General features: G+C 36.3%; 1 protein-coding gene across 6 annotated transcripts in view; it reads left to right on the top strand.

Moving 5' to 3' along the window:
* The window catches only part of ARHGAP32 (Rho GTPase activating protein 32), a 300,175-nt gene that overhangs the window by 226,433 nt on the left and 54,078 nt on the right, over positions 1–19,664 (top strand). The window contains exon 1 of one of the 6 annotated variants that reach the window (XM_058687309.1): positions 12,325–12,662. The exons of the other annotated variants lie outside the window; for them this stretch is intronic. The gene's annotated coding sequence lies outside the window, so the exon portion shown is untranslated. Of the gene's footprint in view, positions 1–12,324; positions 12,663–19,664 lie in introns of those variants that run through there. 6 annotated transcript variants of the gene reach the window in all.

The following is a 19,664-nucleotide window of genomic DNA, read 5'->3' as shown; positions in this document are numbered from 1 at the left end:
TGGAGAAATGTCTATTCATATCCTTTTCCCATTTTTTAATTGGCAAGTATTCTTTATATACATTCTTTATATATTCTTTAAGTATTCTATGTATATTCTAGATACAAGTGCTTTATCAGACAATATGATTTGCATATGTTTTCTCACATTGTGTGGGTTGTCTTTGCTTGTCTTTATTCTGTCCATGGAAGTATAAATTTTTTTAATTTTGATGAAGTTCAGTTTATCTTTTTTTGTTCCTTATGCTTTTGATGTCTTATGTAGGAAGACTTTGCCTAACCCAAGGTCCAGATTTACTCATATATCTTCTCCTAAGAAGTTTATGGTTTTAGGTCTTAGATTTTAGTAAACTTTGAGTTAATTTTTGTGTCTGGTATAAGGTTCAACTCCATTGGACATCTAGGTGTCTCAGCACTATTTTTTGAAAAAAAGATTATTCCTTCCCCATTGAATTGTCTTGACTCCCTTGCAGAAAACTGACCTTGGACATATAAGTTTATTTTTATACTTTCAGTTCTGTTCCACTGATCTATATGTCTGTTCTTTGTTTTTTTTTTTAAGTTGGAGAGATAGAGAGCATGAGCAGGGTAGGGGCAGAGAGAGAGGGAGAGAGAGAATCCCAAGCAGGCTCCATGCTGTCAGCATGTGTTTGTTTTGTGGCAAATTTTGCTCTTAATACTTTATTCTTTCTCAGGATTGACTTGGCTCTTCTGGGTTCCTTGCAATTCCGTATGAATTTTAGAATCAGCTTGTCAGTTTCTGCAAAGAAGTCAGCTGGATTTTGATAGGGATTATATTAAATCTGTATATCAATTTGGGAAGTATTATCCTCTTACCAGTATTTATTAAGTCTTTCAGTTCATGAACATGGGATGTTTTTCCATTTATTTAGAGCTTGTTTAATTTTGTTCAATGTTTTGTAGTATTCAGAGTGTATGTTTGCATTTTTTTGTTAAATTTATTTTTATTATTTTTGATGCTATTGTAAATGGAATTACTTTCTTGACTTCATTTTCTTTTTCATTGCAAATGCATAGAAATACAATTAATTTTGTATATTAATCATGAAATCATGAAATCTTGTTGAAATGTTTATTCTAATAGAAATGTTTATTCTAATAGTTTTTTTTTTTTTTAGTGGATTCCTTTGGATATTCTATATACAAGATCAAATCATCTGTGAATATATTTTTACTTCTTCCTTTGCAATCTGGATGCTTTTTATTTCTTCTTCTTGTCCAATTTCCCTGGCAAGACTATGGCCATCCTTGTCTTATTTCTGACCTTAGGAGAAAACATCCATTTCTTAACTAACCATTAAGTAAGATGTTAGTTGTTGGGTTTTCATAGATGCCCTTTATCAGATTGGGGAAGCACCCTTCAGTTCTTAATTTCTTCAATGATTTTATCATGAAAGGATGTTGGCTTTGTCAAGTACTTTTTATCGATCTGTTAAGATGACCATGGTTTTTTGTATCATTATTTTGAAGTTATTAAATTCAACATCAAAAATTTATTGTCTCTTATGCATTATTTTTATATGCATTTCTTCTGTATACACTTAACTTATTAGGTATTAAATATCATCTTTGATATTTTGCCTCAGAGATATCCTGCAAACTTAGTTTTAAAACTTAGCTTAATATTGGTATTCAATTTTGTCAATTGAATACTTTCTCATGTTTTGAACGAGAAAGTGACATTTCTAATAGCGATAAGCTCCAGAAGCTTTAAAACTTGAGGAAGTTAATCAGGTATTGATAGTTCTGGAAGACAAGTGTCTATTAATAGACCTGTAGGACAATGTTAATTCTAAATGAGTGATGACTTATAATGCCAGCACACCTTTAAAAGCTAGTATTTTATCTTCTGTGAGCAGCATTGCAGGATTGGCATAAGGAAATGTGGATTCTTAATATATTTCGAAAAGGATGATGTGAATTCTGTTAGCCTCAGGCTTGTTTCACACTTTAAAACTGTCTTTGCCTACAGTATAAACAACTTGAATGTTCTATTTATTTTTAACATTGCCATCTGTTACTGTTAGATGCCAAATCTGAAAGATGCAGCTATAGTTTGAGGCTGAAATTTAAAGCTCCCTATATTATTACACAACAAGGGCAATAGGAAAATTTTTCCCTTCGGAGTTCTTCTTAATGTTCTCAATATGTTCAATTATTTGTGTATGTAAAAATAAAATCATTGAGTCACCATGTCCTGATCAAGAAAACAAGTATCCGTGTTGCCTTAAGAAAAAGAAGGTGTGGTGGGGGAGGGAGTAGGTGGGAGAGGGAGGTAGAAAAGAAGAGGAAAGAAAAGAGGAAGAAAGATAGAAGCTTGTCCATAAGAAATTGGCAGTTGAATCATCACAGTTACAGTTTGATGGGAGAAGGTGAGGTTGAGGTGGGGGGAAGAAGAAGGGAAAGCATACGTAGTTTTTTGTGTGTGTTTATCCTGCTTGTAGCTTATGGAGCAGTTGGATTTATTTATTGATATCTTTCTTCAAGTTTTAGTTTTCTCAGCTATTATCTTTACAGTATTTCTTCTGTGCAATCATTGCTCTTCCTCTTTTCCTTTACAGATTGGTTACACTCTTTGATACTGTCTTACACACCCTCTCTTTCCAGTTTACTTTTATTGACCTCTCTTAAAGTTCAGTTATTCTTTTGTGTAGGCTACTCTTAAGCCCACCTGATAAATTCTTCAATTCTTATTTTATTTCTTTTTTAAAAAACATTTTTTAAGGTTTATTTATTTTTGAGAAAGATAGAGTGCGAACAGGGGAGGGGCAGAGAGAGGGAGGCACAGAATCCGAAGCAGGCTCCAGGCTCTGAGCTGTCAGCACAGAGCCCAACGCGGGGCTCAAACTCACAAACCCTGAGATCATGACCTGAGCTGAAGTCGGACGCTTAACTGACCGAGGTGCCCCTTATTTTATTTCTTGGATCAACATTTTGTCTTTTTTGTAATTTCCATAGTGGGATTCCTCATTTCTTCCATTATCCACCTTTTTGTCTAGAAAGAAAGAAAAAGGGTTAGGGGAGGAAGAGGGGAGAGAAAGGAAAGTAGGGAGAGAGAGTAAGAGAAAAGCAGGGCAATGCTTATTTTCTTCTTAAAACGAAGGACAAGGGAATTTAGATAAAGCCTTTGCTCTGAAAACAGAAGATTTGGACAGGAATAAAAAAAAAATATCTCTTTGAAGCATTGGAGAGTTAATAAGGCAGTAAACAATTACTGAGCTGAGGTTAAGCAGAAAAAGGACATCCTGAAGACAGACTTCAGTATATGGAGACTTTATTCCCCTAGGGTATCTACTGATAGAGTGGAGAAAGGCACAGTAGTCCTAGGAGAACAAAAATTGGAGCTCAGAGCCCAGTAGGGCAGAGTTACTGATAAATGCCCCAAGTTTTGAGTTAGAATTTTTGTGGAAATTGACAACTGGTCCTAAACTGATTCTAAAATAATTATAGAAATGCAGAGACCTAAATCCCAAGACAATTTTGAAGAACAATAAAGTGGGGAAACTTACTATTTTAAATATCAAGATTTATTGTTAAAACTTCACTTAAGGTACTGATATTAATTCAAGGGTAGACAGACAAATAGATTAGTGGAGCAGAATAGAGTCCAGAAACAAACCTGTGAATATATAGATACTTTTTTGCAGAGCAATGTCAAAAGGACAGTTATTTCAATAAATGGTGCTAGGTCACTTTCAGGGGTGTGTGTGTGTATGAGCGTATAAAATTCTTATTTAACCCTGTATACAGAATCATTTCTGGGAGAATTACAGATCTGTATGTGAAAGGCAAAACAATAAAACTCTTAGAAGATAATACAGTAGAGTATCTTCATGACCTATTTTCATGATCTCGGGATAAACATAAGCAGTAATCTTAACTGAAAAGCTTAATAATTAAATTGAATTAAAGATCAGAACTTGATCTTAAATGCTATTAAGATAATGAAGAAAGCAAATCACAAAATGAGAAAGATATTTGATAAAGGTCACATAACTAAAGTGTGTAAAGAATCAGTAAGAAAGGGACCGATAAAATGATTTGTTTAATTAAGTGAAAACTTGAATAGGTACTTTACAACAAATATCCAAAATGCTCATAAGTGTATGACAAGATGGGAAACGTCATCAGTCTTTAGGGAAATGCAAACTGAAATCTCATTGACTCTTTAATACATACCCACCAGAGGTTAAAATTTAAGAATAATAATACCAAAGGTTGGCAAGGATATACATCAGTAGGAATTCTCTCACACTGCTGATGGGAGATAATGTGGGACAATCATTGTTTGGTATTACATACTGAAGTTGACACATACCCTGGGGTCCAGCAGGTTCACTCTTAGGTCAATATAGAATGTTTATAGCAACCTTAGTCCTAATTGTCAAAAAACTTGAAAAACCAGAGGTATATTTGTAATGGGATGGATAAATAAAGGCACATTCATTGAACGGATTCTTCTACACTGATGAAAATGAAATGAGTTCTGGCTGTCTGCCACAATATGGGTGAATCTCACAAAAATAAGTGTTGAGTGAGAGAAGCGTGCTATACGTACATGCATACATACGCCGTATAATTCCACATAGATGAGGAGAGAGTTCAGAATCACAGAGTTTAAGATGGTTCTGTGGTGTTAGAATTCAGAATAGCAGTTAACTTTGGGCGGGAGGAAGGGGATAGGTGACTGGGATGGGTAGGAGAGAGGATTCTGGAGTGCTAGCAGTGTTCTGTGGATCCAGGTGGTGATTATACAGAAATGGAATGATGTTGAACATCTTTTCATGTGTTTATTGGCCATTTGTATATCTTCTTTGGAGAAATGCCAGTTCAAGTCCTTTGTCATTTTTGAATTGGTCACTTTTCATTCTTTAAATATGTCTCCCATCCAGATAAATATTCTTTGCAGTATTGCTTTAATATTCAAATGTTGGAAATCACAGTTTCAAAATAGATACTTCCTTATCTATTTATGTGTGTGAAATATTCTGCAGCCCTTAAAAAGAAAGTCATATGGAATTGTTTTCTGTGATTTATTGTTAAATGAAAAAGCAAATCACAACATAGAATAATCTCATTGTAAATTCATAGAAAGTGATCTGGAAGGATATATACCAACTAGAAAGGGGAATGAGATTGTAGACATCAGCAAAAGAAATTTAATTTTTTTCTCTGTTTGCTTCTGTATTATTCAACCCCTTTACAATAAAAAAGTATTACTTTATAGAATATGAAAAAATAGATTGTATCTCTCCTTAACTCCATCCTTTCCAAATAGGTGATTTCCAAGGGTCCTTCTTAATGCAACCACCCATAACATAGATATTTTCTGACAGTAGGTTTAATTTAGATATTTAATTTATATACATGTGTGAAAACAACACAGTTGAAGGGATAAGAGCATAGGCTTCCAACCTCAAGTTTTAATCCCTGTGCCACATTTTACATTTGGCTTCTCTGACTTTTAATTCCCTTATTTAAAAAAGTGAGGCAACATCCCTTTGAAGATTAGGGATAAGGCATCTAAAGCCCTTGGATACTTAATAAATGTCAGCTGTAGTATTTATTGATTTATATTTATCCACTCTTATGTCATTTAAATTCCAGAGTGTCAAAAACTAGATTTATGTAGATAACAAAATTAATATTTGTTGGTAAAATCTATATGCCAACATCTCACAGTATACCACTAAGACAAATGAATTATAGTAGTTTTCCTGGGACCATGATGGGAGAAGGAGCCTCTTTGGATGCCACTTGAATGGAGTTTGCATTATAAATATTTGGCTTTGGGGGGGGGGCGACAGCTGAATTTTTTGATTAGCAGACATAAAAGTAGCTGAGGCTTTCATTTCGAGAAAAAACTTAGTAATTAGATATAATACTGATGAAAGTCTTATGGTAAGAAGTAGTTTATAAGGTAACAAATTAGTCTAAATTTGTAGCATAATTTTGAAATTAAAAAAAGTTCTTTATTTTCTTCTTTTAGGGAATTGGTCCTTTAGTGTCTTGCTTTCTTTGTTTTACTTGCAACTTTGCTTAATTATAGTTTTTTCCTTTATTTTTGTCTGTTTGCTCCTGGATTGTTTGTTTTCTTTCTTCGAGTTTGTAGCACTTTCCTCTTCTGTAACCATGTTTCCTTAACATGTCACTGACCAGACATTTTGTATCAAGTAAAGTAGGTACAGGTTGTTATCCTGTGTGCAGCATTGTATTGAACATATGCTTCCTTATATTCTGGAGGCCAGTACTTCAAGAATCGGATATTAAAATCAGCACCCTGGAAGGCATTGATGTAAGATACAGATTTGTACCAAAATGCTAGAATGCCCTGGGAAGTTTCTTTCTGAATACATTGCAAGTGACAGATTAAGATAATATTTTCATACTCTGCATTAGGGAAAAACAGGTAGAAGATTCATAATGGCACATATCTGTCAAGTGCTTGAGAGTTTATGGATACTTTTATTTCCCTTCTGTCAATTGGAATTTGACTCTTTTTTTTTTTTTAATTTTTTTTTTCAATGTTTTTTTATTTATTTTTGGGACAGAGAGAGACAGAGCATGAACGGGGGAGGGGCAGAGAGAGAGGGAGACACAGAATCGGAAACAGGCTCCAGGCTCCGAGCCATCAGCCCAGAGCCTGACGCGGGGCTCGAACTCACGGACCGCGAGATCGTGACCTGGCTGAAGTCGGACACTTAACCGACTGCGCCACCCAGGCGCCCCTGGAATTTGACTCTTGATGCAGTCCTGTGAGGTTTGGGGGTAGGGGGTGTATTCCTGTATCCTGCCACACCTTGCATTAACAAATGGAGCCCAGGAAACTCAGGGAGGTTAAACAGCTTGCCTGAGGGTTCACAGCTGGGATTTGCTGAAATTTTCTGATGTCTGGTGGTAACCATGGCCAATACTTAACGTAGCTCTCACTGTGTGGTGTACCAAGACATAAATGAACTCATTTGTGGTTGATTCACTCAAAATCCAGAATTTGTCCCACTGTAGAACATTGAGTAGAGATGAAGTTTATTGTTCTTTCTCTCAAAACAAATATTTATTTAATATGTTTAGCTTTTATTACAATAGGCATGAATAAAAACACATTTGGATTTTCACAAGGCTTATGCTAACAGAACAGAAGTTGGGGCAAAGATGGGTTTAATGGAGGACGAAGAGAAGTGCTTCTAGGACCTTGTTTAATGGGCTAATTTCAGTCAGCCTTCATCCTCTCTCATGACTAATTAACCCAAACAGTATCCTTCAGTCTGTCCAAACTGCGTATAAACCCTCACTCCACACTCTGTTCTGTAACAGCGTTTGTAGGCATCCTCCTCCTCTGCTCTCCTGTTCTTGTCTTTCTCCCAGTGCACTCTGCTGGGCGTTGCTTCTGTGTGCTGTGAACATACGTGCCCTCAAAGTGCTCCCATTGTGCCCAGAGTGTGAAGTGCCCTCCTCCCCATTTTGGCCACTTGAAATCCTCCTTGTGTTTCAGGCTTCAGGCCATGACCTGCTTCCTCTGTGAGAGCTTGCTAACCCCTCTCTCCCTACCCCCATGTCCTGTTTACCCCTGGCCAAGTCTAACGGCACTTCTGCCACTTGATCCCAAAGTGCTGTCTCCTCACAAAGGGTAAGCGTGTCTCATTCATCTTTACCTGTCTCACAGGAGGTTCATACAGTGGACACATGATTATTTCCTCTCTCTTAATACTGCTAACATGAATTTCTAGAATCAAACTTTTTTTTTTAATGTTTGTTTTGAGAGAGCGCAGGTGGCGTAGGGGCAGAGAGAGGGGCACAGAGGATCCGAAGCGGGCTCTGTGCTGACAGCAGTTAACCCAATGTGGGGCTTGAACTCACGATCCTCCAGATCATGACCTGTGCCTGAGCCACCCAGGTGCCCCCATAACTTCTTTTTTTTAGAGTTTTATGTAAGTAATCTCTACACTCAATGTGGGGCTCAAGCTCACAACCCTGATATCAGGAGTCCCACACTCAGGGCGCCTGTGTGGCTCAGTTGGTTAAGCGTCTGACTCTTGATATCGGCTCAGGTTGGGATCAAGCTCCATGTCGAGCTCAGTGCTGACAGCATGAAGAATCTCTGTCTCCCTTTCTCTCTTCCCCCCCCCCCCCATAAATAAATAAATAACCTTAAAAAAGAAAAGAGTCACATGCTGTACTGACTGAGTCAGTCAGGCACCCCTAGAATACAACTTTTATCTCATAATCCCTAGCTTCAGAAAACTTCAGTAATGTCCCTCTGCTCCAGAATTATGCACAAAATCTTTAGTCTAGAATTTGAGGTGCTCCATAAATAACTGGAACTATCTCGTCTTTGTAACCAAATGTTTCCCTTATCTATACTTTAGTGTCAGGAACATGTTTCTTTACCTTGCAGTATACTTTGGGTTTCCCTGCTTACTCGGACTCTGATCTTTCTCCTCGCTGAAATGTTTACTATGTTCTTCATGAAGGTTCTTTAGACCACTGCTTCGAAAACGTTCATGTGTGTTCAGTGTGCCTGAGAGGTGGTATTAAAAACTGTGGATTGTGATTCAGTGGGTCTGGGGTGGGACCTGGGTCTCTGCATTTCCAATGAACTCCCAGGTGACTCAACGATCCTCATCCTAAGACTATATTTTGAATAAAAAGGGACTCCATTTTAGCCGTCAGTAGCTATTATTTGTATCCGTCATTTGGAAATAGTGTATAGTAATGAGCCATCTTATTTTGAATTTGATTCTTCACTTTTTATGTCTTTTTCCTCACCTAAATTGTTTTGGTTACTGGTGGATATTTTATTTTATACCAGTTTACATCCTTTATATATAATGTTTGCTCTAATACAGTTGATTGATAATTAAAAATATGAACAATTTCTACTGTAGTAATCAAAAATGTTTCCTGACCTCCCGTATGCCCATTAGCCAGTGCTAGGTGTAGGCCCCTAATCAGTCTTCTCCGTAAGTAAAGCAGCTGTTCCCATTTTTGGTCATTTCCAGTACTCATTCATTGATCAGAATTTATGAAGTACATACTAAGTACTAGGACCAAAACAGCAAACACAGCAGACAAATATTGTCATTTTGGGGTTTTGTATTCAAGTGTGATGCGAAGGAGAGAAAAAGGTAAACAAAGGAGTAAAAGGTATAGTGTGGTAAAATCTATATAGTATGATAAGTGCTATGCAGAAAAGTCTGGAAAGGGGTGCAGGGGTTAGGAAGTGCTGGGATGTGGCCCATGTGGGCTTATCATTCCAAAGGTGGGTAGAGTGGTTGGGAAGGGCTCATTAGAAGGTTACTTTCGAGTGCCTGAAGGGAGATGAGGAGGGGAGCAAAGCACTTACCTGGGGGGTGCTTTCCAGACCGAGAACTGCAAATGTGGGGCTGCTGAGCTGGACATATGCCTGGCTTGCTACAGGATTTGCTGGAAGGCAGTTTGACCACAACAGTGAGTGACGTGAGGTGAGGTCTGGAGGTGAAAGGAGTCAAGTTCTCTTTGGGGCCTGGGTATGGATTTTGGCTTTCATTTAAAATTAGATGGGATGACATTAGAAGCTTTTGAGCAGAGCTGTTACTTGGCCTTATTTGGAGGATCACTTTGGTTGCCACGTTAAGGACAGGAGACCTGGGTAGAAGAAGGGAGACGGGCAGCAGCTGTTTGTAGTGAGTCTGGCAAGAGATGATGGTGGCTCAGATCAGTGTGGTAGCAGTAAAAGTGGGCAGAGGTGATTGGATTCTGGGTATATTTCAGGCCATGAAACCTGCAGAATTTTCAGACATACTGTGAAGAGTTTGAGTAACACAGGTAATTCTTACGATAGAATGATTACAGTGTAGCTGTTCCTTCCCATTTAGTTCCTTGTTAACCCCACCACCCGCACAGATTCATGTTAGCCCTTCACAGGAGAGCCTCCAGACACTTTGTTAAATATGAGAGAAAAATAACAAGTGACCTCTCCTGTGCCATAAACCGTCATTGGAAGACAAAACATGGTGCTTTCTGGGTGCCTGGGTGGCTCCGTCGGTTAAGCTTCCAACTCTTGATTTCAGCTCAGGTCATGATCTCATGGTTCGTGGGATCTAGCCCTGAGTTGGGCTCTGCGCTGACAGCATAGAGCCTGCTTGGGATTCTCTCTCCCTCTCTCTGTCCTTCCCCTGCTAATGCTCTCTCATTCTCTCTAAACAAATAAATGCACTTAAAAAAAAAAAAAAAAACGAAAAACACATGATGCTTTCAGTCAGCCATATTTTTTAATTTTTAATTTTGAATACTTCTCATGTCAGAAGAAGTTGCAAAAATAGTACAGAGAACTCCCATATACTCAAAAGCCAACTTCTCCCAGTTTTAACGTCTTATGTAACATAATGGCACGTTATCCAAACCAGGAAATTGATGCTGTCACACCGCAGTGAATGAGATTACAACAGACCTTACTCTGTGCTCAGCAGTTTCTGCCTACTCTCCTTTTCCTACTGTGTATTTTTATGGAGCATACATGGCAGCCTTTTTGGTTTCAGGTGAGAGTTACTGTTATTAATTATGGACTTCCCCTGCACTCCGGCAAACAGTTGTCGAATTTATGCATTCCCATCTGTGCTTAGATGTTAGGTAACACAAGGGGTCTATGAGTCCTACTGAGTATCCCCAGATGGCTTTTCTATAGCATGGCCCTCCCCTCCCCCTTCTTTCTCTTTTTTCTTCCTCTCTTTCCTATTCTCTACTCCCCCACCCAGCCCCTTTGTCTTTAGTACTAACCTCTGAAGGGTGGGAGTACTAACCTCTGAAAGGGTACTAACCTCTGAAAGGGTGGGAGGAAGGATGTTTATTAGTTAAAACAATTTTTTAAAGACTGGCTTTGCCTTCTCCGCTATGAATAAACTTTGAAAGCCTCATTTCCTATTCGACAACAACAACAACAACAACAAACAATCCATAAATCCACAGCTGTTCCACTGGTAAAAATTAACATGTTTTGTTCCTGCTACATATTGGAATTCTCTGGGGCTTTTCATATTTTAAAATTACATCAATTCATTGTTTTTCTTACTATGGCCTACCATTTATCAATAATTTTATATTCAGAGCTGTGTTTAGAAAGGAAGGAGAGAATAAATTTGATCAACAGCAGAAGATTTTGGCATGGTAGCTACACTTTGGGTATCTTGAATCTGACATTCCCTATTGTGTGACCTTGGCTTTTGCTTAACCCCTCTGCCTTGGTTTCCTCCTGTCTAAGATGGAAATAACATTAGAATCAACTTCATAAGGTCATAATGGAGACTTATCTGTGAAATACTTAGAATTGTGTCTAGCACATAGTAGCATTATTTTGTTTACTAGAAACAAATATCTGAATGTGGATTTACATTTGTATTTGTAAAAAAGTCATTTGTAGCAAAATATGTTAGTCTCTTACAATTGATGTATTCAAATAATTCTATGTGCACTGTTATTTAGTATAAATATTGAATCTCTTGAATATATAAGGAGAGTTAGAATTTTAACCCTTGGGGGCACCTGGGTGGCTCAGACAGTTAAGTGTCTGACTTTGGCTCAGGTCAGGATCTCATGGTTTGTGGATTCGAGCCTCATGTCAGGCTCTGTGCTGACAGCTCAGAGCCTGGAGCCTGCTTTGGATTCTATGTCTCCCTCTCTCTCTCTGCCCCTCCCCTGCTTGTGCTGTCTCTCTCTCTCTGTCTCTCTCTCTCTGCCTCTCTCTCTCTCTCTCTCTCTCTCTCTCTCTCTCTCTCTCTCTAACATGAATAAAACATTAAAAAATTTAAGAAAAAAAGAATTTTACACTTGGGTACCTTATAAAGGAGGTCATACTCAGGAAAATTTAATTCTGGATTTTCAATTCTTCTGGTTAACAGAGTGTTGTTCCTCAGAGTTGTTCACACAGAGGCAGTGTAAACTGATACTTTTTTCCTTTTTTACGTGTTAGTTGAAGCACAGTTAGAGGTCATTACCAGCAAAGATGTTAAAAATGTATGTTTTCCTAGCTTGTTGCTGCTACTTTAGTGATTCAGCCTTTTACTGGGAATACTTCCTGCTTGATCAATTACTATTCATATTTTATTTGGGCCTAAAACACCTGTCATTTTTTTGGATACATTGTCTCCCATCTAGATGGCAAATATAAACAACCAAAGAATAAGTAACTTTCTCCAAGACTAAAAATGTAATAAATGCCACTCTCCTACTGGTGTTTTTCTGAGCAGGAGTGCTCACCTGTGTGAGGTTGATGGGTGGAGCTATTCTGGCAAAGCTTGTTCTGCGAGTGTGGGTTTGGGCAGGGCCCTTTCTGTGTGCTGCAGGAGCAGTACGTGTGCAGAGAGAAGGAGTGAGCTCCTGAGGCGAGCCTCGTGCCCACACACAAGCCGGTTCGCCTTGGGTAGGGACCAAAACCGGCAAAGGAAAGTGCTTGAAAGGGACGCCCCAAAGCAGAGCTGGAACCTAAAAGTGCTGTGGAGACCTGACTCGGAGTTACCCTGTGGTGGATGCGGTCCGAGCCGTGGGACTGTGGTTCATTCTGCATGCTTTTGCACGGAATGTAGAGCTGCTGTGTGCTGTCGGATCCACTGCTGAGCACAGTCCCTGGGAATCATTTTAAATATCCTAAAACCTGTGCCACAGCAGGAGGTAAGGATATCTTGGTTATTCAGATGTTTGACTTCAGCAACAGAATATTTCACGGAGTCTGAAATATTACGTTTTATTTGGGCACAGGTTTCCTTGGTTGCTTTGAAGTGGATGGTTAATTTTTTAATTACTCAGAAATTGAGTAATTGAGCTTTAGTATTTGTCATGTCTGTAGAGAGGCGATTATTAAAGTAGATTATTGAAGTTAATTATTTTCAAGTAGATTGTACCACATAGGTATTGGGCACTGTAGTTCTTACTTTCATAGTTAGTTTCAGGAACTACCCATTTTTCTGTTTCAAATCAGCTTATTTCTTAATGTTTTCTATACTTTAGGTTAATGCACAAAAGTCTTTGTGACTCAAAGAACATAACTTTTTCCTGGTGGGTTAATAATATTTCCATTATCGACTAGTTGAAAATAGGCAGCACTGACTTACCAAAATGAATTGAACACATTGTATAAAAAGTCTCTTCAAATTGGCATAAGAAAGTAACCCTTCTGCCCTTTTACCTTTATGCCGTGTTTTTTTTTTCCTTATTGGTGTTATTAAGGATAACCATCTTTGTTTCTAAAATATGTGTATTAACTCTTTCCTTTTGCAGAGGTTTTCTTTTTTCTTTTTTCTTTTTTTTTTTTTTTAGCACTAGGGTAGAATTCTGTATTTATGGTGTTTCTTTAGACATTGATAAGAAATGCCTTTCTTTATAGCATGGAATTTGCAGTTTTCTCAGAATCACAGATCAGCCCTGTTAAGCAGCTGAACATTTTCTTCTCAGGAGTGTTCCACTACCATTTAAATGAATCAATATTTTAATTTTCAAAACCGGGGGTTTGAAAATTAAGTGGGGGAATTGCAGAATTTAGAGCTCATTTTCATTGTCAATTTTTTTTTAAAGCACCTGTTGCTCATGTGATAATGGTTTGAGACCATAACTTGTTTTTTTAAGTATTAGGTAATACTCTATGGTACTCAGTAGAAGAGAGCAGAAATCTAAAGTTTCTGCATGTAAACCTAACATGTAAGACAAGTGTAGGCAGAAGGACTGGAAAGTGCTTTCATGTTTGTGTGTGTCCTTCCATAGTGACTTCAGCTCTGAATTGAGGAGGTACGACCACATGCGATTAAGCCTCCTTTGGAAAGCTGACTCAGGTTCTGGTCAGCCCTGTGCTGTGGAGGACTCTAAATGTTTGTAGACCAAACGTAAAGAGAAATTATAATAGTAAAAATAGCTTATCGACACTTACTGAGTTAAGTACTTGGCATATACAATTTCCTGTAAGCATTCTAGTAGCCCTAACAGGTAGGTATTATTACTGTCATCCTCATTGTGTATTTGTGGGAATGGAAACTTAAATAGGTAATTTGCTCAAGAGCTTGCAGATTGGGAAGTAGTAAGAGAGGGGGCTCAAACCCTCAGGTCTGTCTGATTGCAAAATCTATGTCTTATTCTCCATGCTAATGGTCAGGGTTTTTTTGTAAGGCAGGCTTTTAAGACTTTTGTCTTTAAATAAAATGTCCTCATTATCAGTTCTGTGCTTTCCAAATATAGAACCTTCCCCCTCTGGCTCCTGCAAAAAGGGAAAAAAAAAAAAACCCAACCCACAAAAACAAACAAAAAACGACCTATGATCACATCAGTGTTGAACAGCAAACTTCATGGCTTAATAAAGCACAGAGGATTATATGACATCAAAGTGAATATGATGACACTTCAATCTACATTTAATCTGTTTTTAATCTAATAAAAATTTAATTTCAATAAAACAATTTTCACACTGTTAAGGTTCTAAATTTTCAGGTTTCTAGAATTTCATGTAGTTTTTATGATAGCCCTCCTACCTTTGATGTTACTGAATCCCTAAGAATATGTAGTTATTATATTTTAATTTTTCTAAGAGAGAGTATACAAATAAATGTCTTCCTGAAATTGTACTCATTTTTAAGCTTCATGTCAAATAGTAGCAGTTCCTTTGGGTTATTTTAAAATCCTTATTAGAGACATTTCTCTAATCTGTATATAACATGTCGTTCCTGTGTTAGAATCCTTTAGTGTCAGGGATTTATATCCACCCCATGTTTCCTCCTCCTCTTCTCTGCTAAAATGCAAATCATTTTGTGCTGTATTTAGAAATACAATTAGTCAGAGTCTTTTATATAATAACTGAGGTGGTAAAGTCACCAAGTTAAAAAAATTTTTTTTGCTTCTTTTTTGTACAGAGTTGGGGAACAAAGCTAATCACACTTATTTTAATTTGTAGTTTAAATTTTAAAATAACCAGTATCAATCTTAGCAAGAAGCATGTATAGCTTATTTATGTCACCCTAAAATCACATAGGCTAAATTTGAGCCTCCTCTGATATTTCTGAAATGTATAGCTCCTGGAAAAGTAAATGTATAATGTAAATAATGAGAGTGCCTTATCTTAACCTGATGACTATTTTCCGTGGGAACTGTGACTTTTAAAGAGCTACATACCATGCACTTTCTAGCTTATATCTGTGTGTGTGCTCCTCGAGGAAGTGCGGCAGTGTGCTGTTGCTTTGGTTTCATTCTCAACTCTGGAAAAGAGAAACGTTTTTATTCAAATACCCAAATATTTTTGTAAAGCATAGGCATGCCATTGCACATAAGGGTTGTGCTGGATATTCTGAAGAAGCCATTCGTTGCCTGTTTTCTGCTTCTCTTTTTCCAAGTGCATTGCTCTTATCTCTTCTGTGTCTGAAAGATTCTTCTCTAAAATTTACTGTAGATTTATCTTCTAGATGCCTTAGTGTCATCCCTTTGCATTCCAGAGGGTAATGCCTTTTGAAATGCTCCTCTCTCTCGTAAGTAAATGGAAGCATTCTTGACTTATGTAACTGTTAGTAGCTTTCCAGTTTTTCAGTCAAGAGCCCTCACTGTCAATGCTATTTTTATGTTAGCATTGTACATGGCATTTCTTGAATACCTGGTTTCCTCCCTTTGAGGTTGGAATGTACAGATATCAAAACTGTTACGGTCGTCCGCATTCCAGAGCCTCATCCCTGAGCTGGTCTCATGTTTTCTCTGTGGTAGTCCCTTGCAGCTGTTAACACGCATCAGTTAGAGAACTGTGTTTTTTTTCTCTTAACTTCCAAAATTGTTTATGATATATTAATCAAAAATGATTCTGTACTTTCTTGACCCACGACAACTTCAACAGCTTATTAAGATTTAATACTCATATTTATCTAAAGGTTTTCTTGGACATCTACTTTGGTGGTGGGTGGAGAGGGAGAGGCATGAAATTCAAGGCTAAAACTGCTGTATTCCTGCTTTAAAAATTAGAAGTACTTCCTAAGGAGACAGTGAGAATTTTACATCCTGAGTATAAATCTGATAGAATATAAATTTGCAGAAGTTCAGAGCCTATACATAATATTTCCCTTTTTTTCTATTACTTAAAATAGTAGTAAAGAGTTCTTATATAACTAATTTATACAACATGCTTATATAACTATTTCCAGAACTTGATGCATAATTGTATTACTGCAGTAAATTCATGAAACCTAATTCAAAAATCAATCTTTATAAAGTATATAGCATTTTCTGGTAAAAATAATATTATAAATGGCCATCGTACCATTTACCAAGGATTTGCTAGCAAAGAAATAGCAATAGTGTATCATATGATATAATCAACAGCTGTGAATGCCTTTCACATTAAAGCCAGTATAATTACTAACTACTATTTTAGGTTTTCATGAAGAAAAATAAATCCAATGATTTAATTAAAATTAATTTTACTTAAAAAGTGCTAATAACCCTGATTTAGTATGCGTAAAACCAGTAACATTTAACAGCGATCTTTGTATCCTAAATTTTTATACCAGCCTTTTCCAAGATGATTTACAAAGCCTAATTTATTTTCTTACTAGCTCTTCAGTGAAGTTTTAAATGATGTCTTTTTTTTTCCTTCTGATAAATTTTCCTACAGCAAAGAGGTTTTCCACAGACTTCGGAGCTTCCCATGCTGTTCTAACGTTATATTTTGTCAGAGTATTTCATGATTTCGCAGGTATTTTCACTGAAATTTCAAATTTGTAAATTGGTTAAACTTCTCATTTTTCATGTTATTAAACTGACATCTAGACTGGTTATTTATCTCATCTAAAATCTGAGAGCAAGTTATTGGCAGAATCAGGACTAACACTGTATCTGCATATGCTTAGTCCATCCAGTTCATTTTCACCTGTTCATGCCTGGCCAATAATAGGCTTGATTGAATGGATGACCTTCATTGGACTATTTGTTTTATTATTGGAAAGGCATAAAAACATTCAATTACTAGGCCATTGGTTCATGTATTTGTAAATCTTCAAATAGAGTTGCTAAAATTTTATGCCTATTGAATATTTTTACCACATATTTAGATATTATAGGATAGCATGAAATAAACTGAAGAAAAGGAATATGAGTCATAGGTCATTTTGATAATTAGAGCTGGATACATTGAAGAAAGGAAAAGCATGAAAGTATTATTCTTATAACCTTTATTACATTTAAAAGTCATCACGTTGAATGTAATGGGAGATGAATTAGATTTTACTTAATATACCTGTTTTTGTGACATAAACTTTTAAGAAGAAGATTCTAGTGATCAGATACTGGTTTATATTTTGAGTTTAATTCATTTAGAGTGTGATGCTAACACAAACTGAGTTTTAGTTGGTTAACACATGGAAAGCACTGGTACATAGTAAGCACTCAATAAATATTAGCTATACTGTAGTTATTGTCATGATATTGCTGTGTCATGGCTATTACCATTTCTAGACTTTTCCCTCAGTTTTTGTTGGATATCTGGTTTAGGACTAAATTTATCTTTTTCATCATAGGAGTTGGAACCAGGCCATGGGTAGAGCTAGGTTGAGGGAGAACTAATACAAGCTAGACCAGAAGATTTTCAGAGATAAAAATAGAGTCAGAGACTTAACTTCTTGGACATGTCCTTATTCCAGCAAGTAAAAACTTACTATAAGTTTGGTGTGCAAGAAACTTCTTTACTCTGATTTGGAGGCTGTTTTTTTTATAAGATCAATAAAACTACAACATCAAAATTATTTATGTGTATTTTCAGTTATCGACTTAAAGAACTTCCTTTATATCATTATGCATCCTAAAAGCTTTATTTATGTTGAAGTTTTTTTTTTGCAAAAGGGAAAGTTCCAAAGGTTCTGTAGTATTGGAAAAATGTGTTTTTGGTTCAGTCTGCTTAATTTATATTTGAGTCACGTGTTAGAATCTTGCTCAACTATCCAGAAATTTTTCTTTAAAAGGTTTGTAGAATTATTATTCTAGTGAATCACAGCTCAATTTCTGAGTTCACTTAATGTCAAATAAAAGCTTTGTTGGTTAGTTTGAACCAATTTAATTGATATTCAAAGCTATAAACTAAAGAAGAATTATATTACATTTTCCCCTGGCATGATTATTTACTAAATGATTCCAAAGCTATGTTTGTTGGTTGCCCAAAGATCCTTTCAGGACATATGACAGTGCATGCTAAAAATAAGTTAATTTTTATATCTCTTGTCAATATCCCCATTAATAAATTTGAAAATACTAAGTAACACAGTTCACTTCAGCTCTTTACTTAAGACTGCAAATGTAAATCTATGTCATATAGTTTGTTGCTAAAAATGCATCAGCAACCTGTTAGTTTTTGTTTTTAGAATTCTTTGTCTATACTTGTACCCTATAGAATTATTTTGCTTGTGTTCCTTTAATGAAAGTCACTTCTAATATGTTTACAGTACTCCCTTGTTTATTAGAGTTCCTGAGATGGAACTTTGGCTTAAGACTTTTTTTTTTTTTTTTAATTACCATGTCCTTCCATTTCCTTCTTTAGTCTCCTGTATTCATTTCTATCCTTACAAAGATACAAGGGAAGTGGGAGTAAAGGGAACTTACAGAAGTATAAAAGCAAGACTTTTAAAAGTGGGTGTAAATTTAGTTTGCCACATTCAAAACTTAAAAATTAAGAGAAACTAAATAATCTCTTAATAGATGCAAAGTAATCATGTGATAAAGGTCAACACTTGTTCATTTTTTTTTATCTTAGCAATTAAGAGTAGGGAATTTCTTTAATATATTTAAGGTTTCCATCCAAAATACCCCATGAAAATTTTATTCTTAATGGTGAGACTTAAGAAACAATCTATTTAAAGTCAAGAACAAGATAATTGTTCTTTAGAGGGTCAGTGATATTAGACAAGAAGAAGTTAAAAGATTGGAAAGGAAGAAAAGCAAATCAGCAGATCTTTGTTGTTAATTGTCTACAAATCCAGAAGAGTCTACAGTCAAATTATTAGAAGAGAATTGAGCAAGGTTGCTGAACAAAAATTATTCAGTGAAATAGCACTCAACATTAATTTTTTCTGTCTAGCACTAAATGCTTTATACTCTTGTTTAATCCTCACAACGTCACAATCCCATTAGGTAGTTACTATTTTTAACTTTTTCGTAGATGATGAAAATGAAGGACTGAGAGTTACACACTTTGTCCACAAACATACAGCTAGAAGTTGTAGGGGCATAGGTGGAAGGAAACAGTTCATCACAGCATGCTAATTGAGTTTTTATGCACCAGTAACAATTAGAAAATATAGTTTAGAAAATAGTACCATTTACAGTAGCAGTAAAAATCATAAAGTTCCTAAGAACAGCTATAAAAAAAAATACATAAGACCTTTATGGGGAAGAGTTAGAAAAATTTACTGAAGGACATAAAGAATCTTAAGAGCAGAGATTTTCTGTTTGTGTACAGGAAGGCTCAGTATCATAAATCCATTCTCGTTGAAAATAATCTATAATTCAGTACAGCTTTAGTCAAATTCCCCCCAATTTTTTCCTCCTTTAATTTGACAAGCTGGTTCTAAAATTCATATGAAAGAGTAAAGGGCTAAAAATATAAAGGCAGTTTTGAAGAGTAAGTAGAAGGGACTCCTCTTTCTAGATATTAAGACTTATAAAGTG

The sequence above is a fragment of the Neofelis nebulosa genome, chromosome 10 (assembly GCF_028018385.1).
Source record: "Neofelis nebulosa isolate mNeoNeb1 chromosome 10, mNeoNeb1.pri, whole genome shotgun sequence".
Classification (NCBI taxonomy): domain Eukaryota; kingdom Metazoa; phylum Chordata; class Mammalia; order Carnivora; family Felidae; genus Neofelis; species Neofelis nebulosa.
The sequence above is the reverse complement of the archived record's forward strand: the minus strand, read 5'-3'. Positions and strand labels throughout refer to the sequence as shown.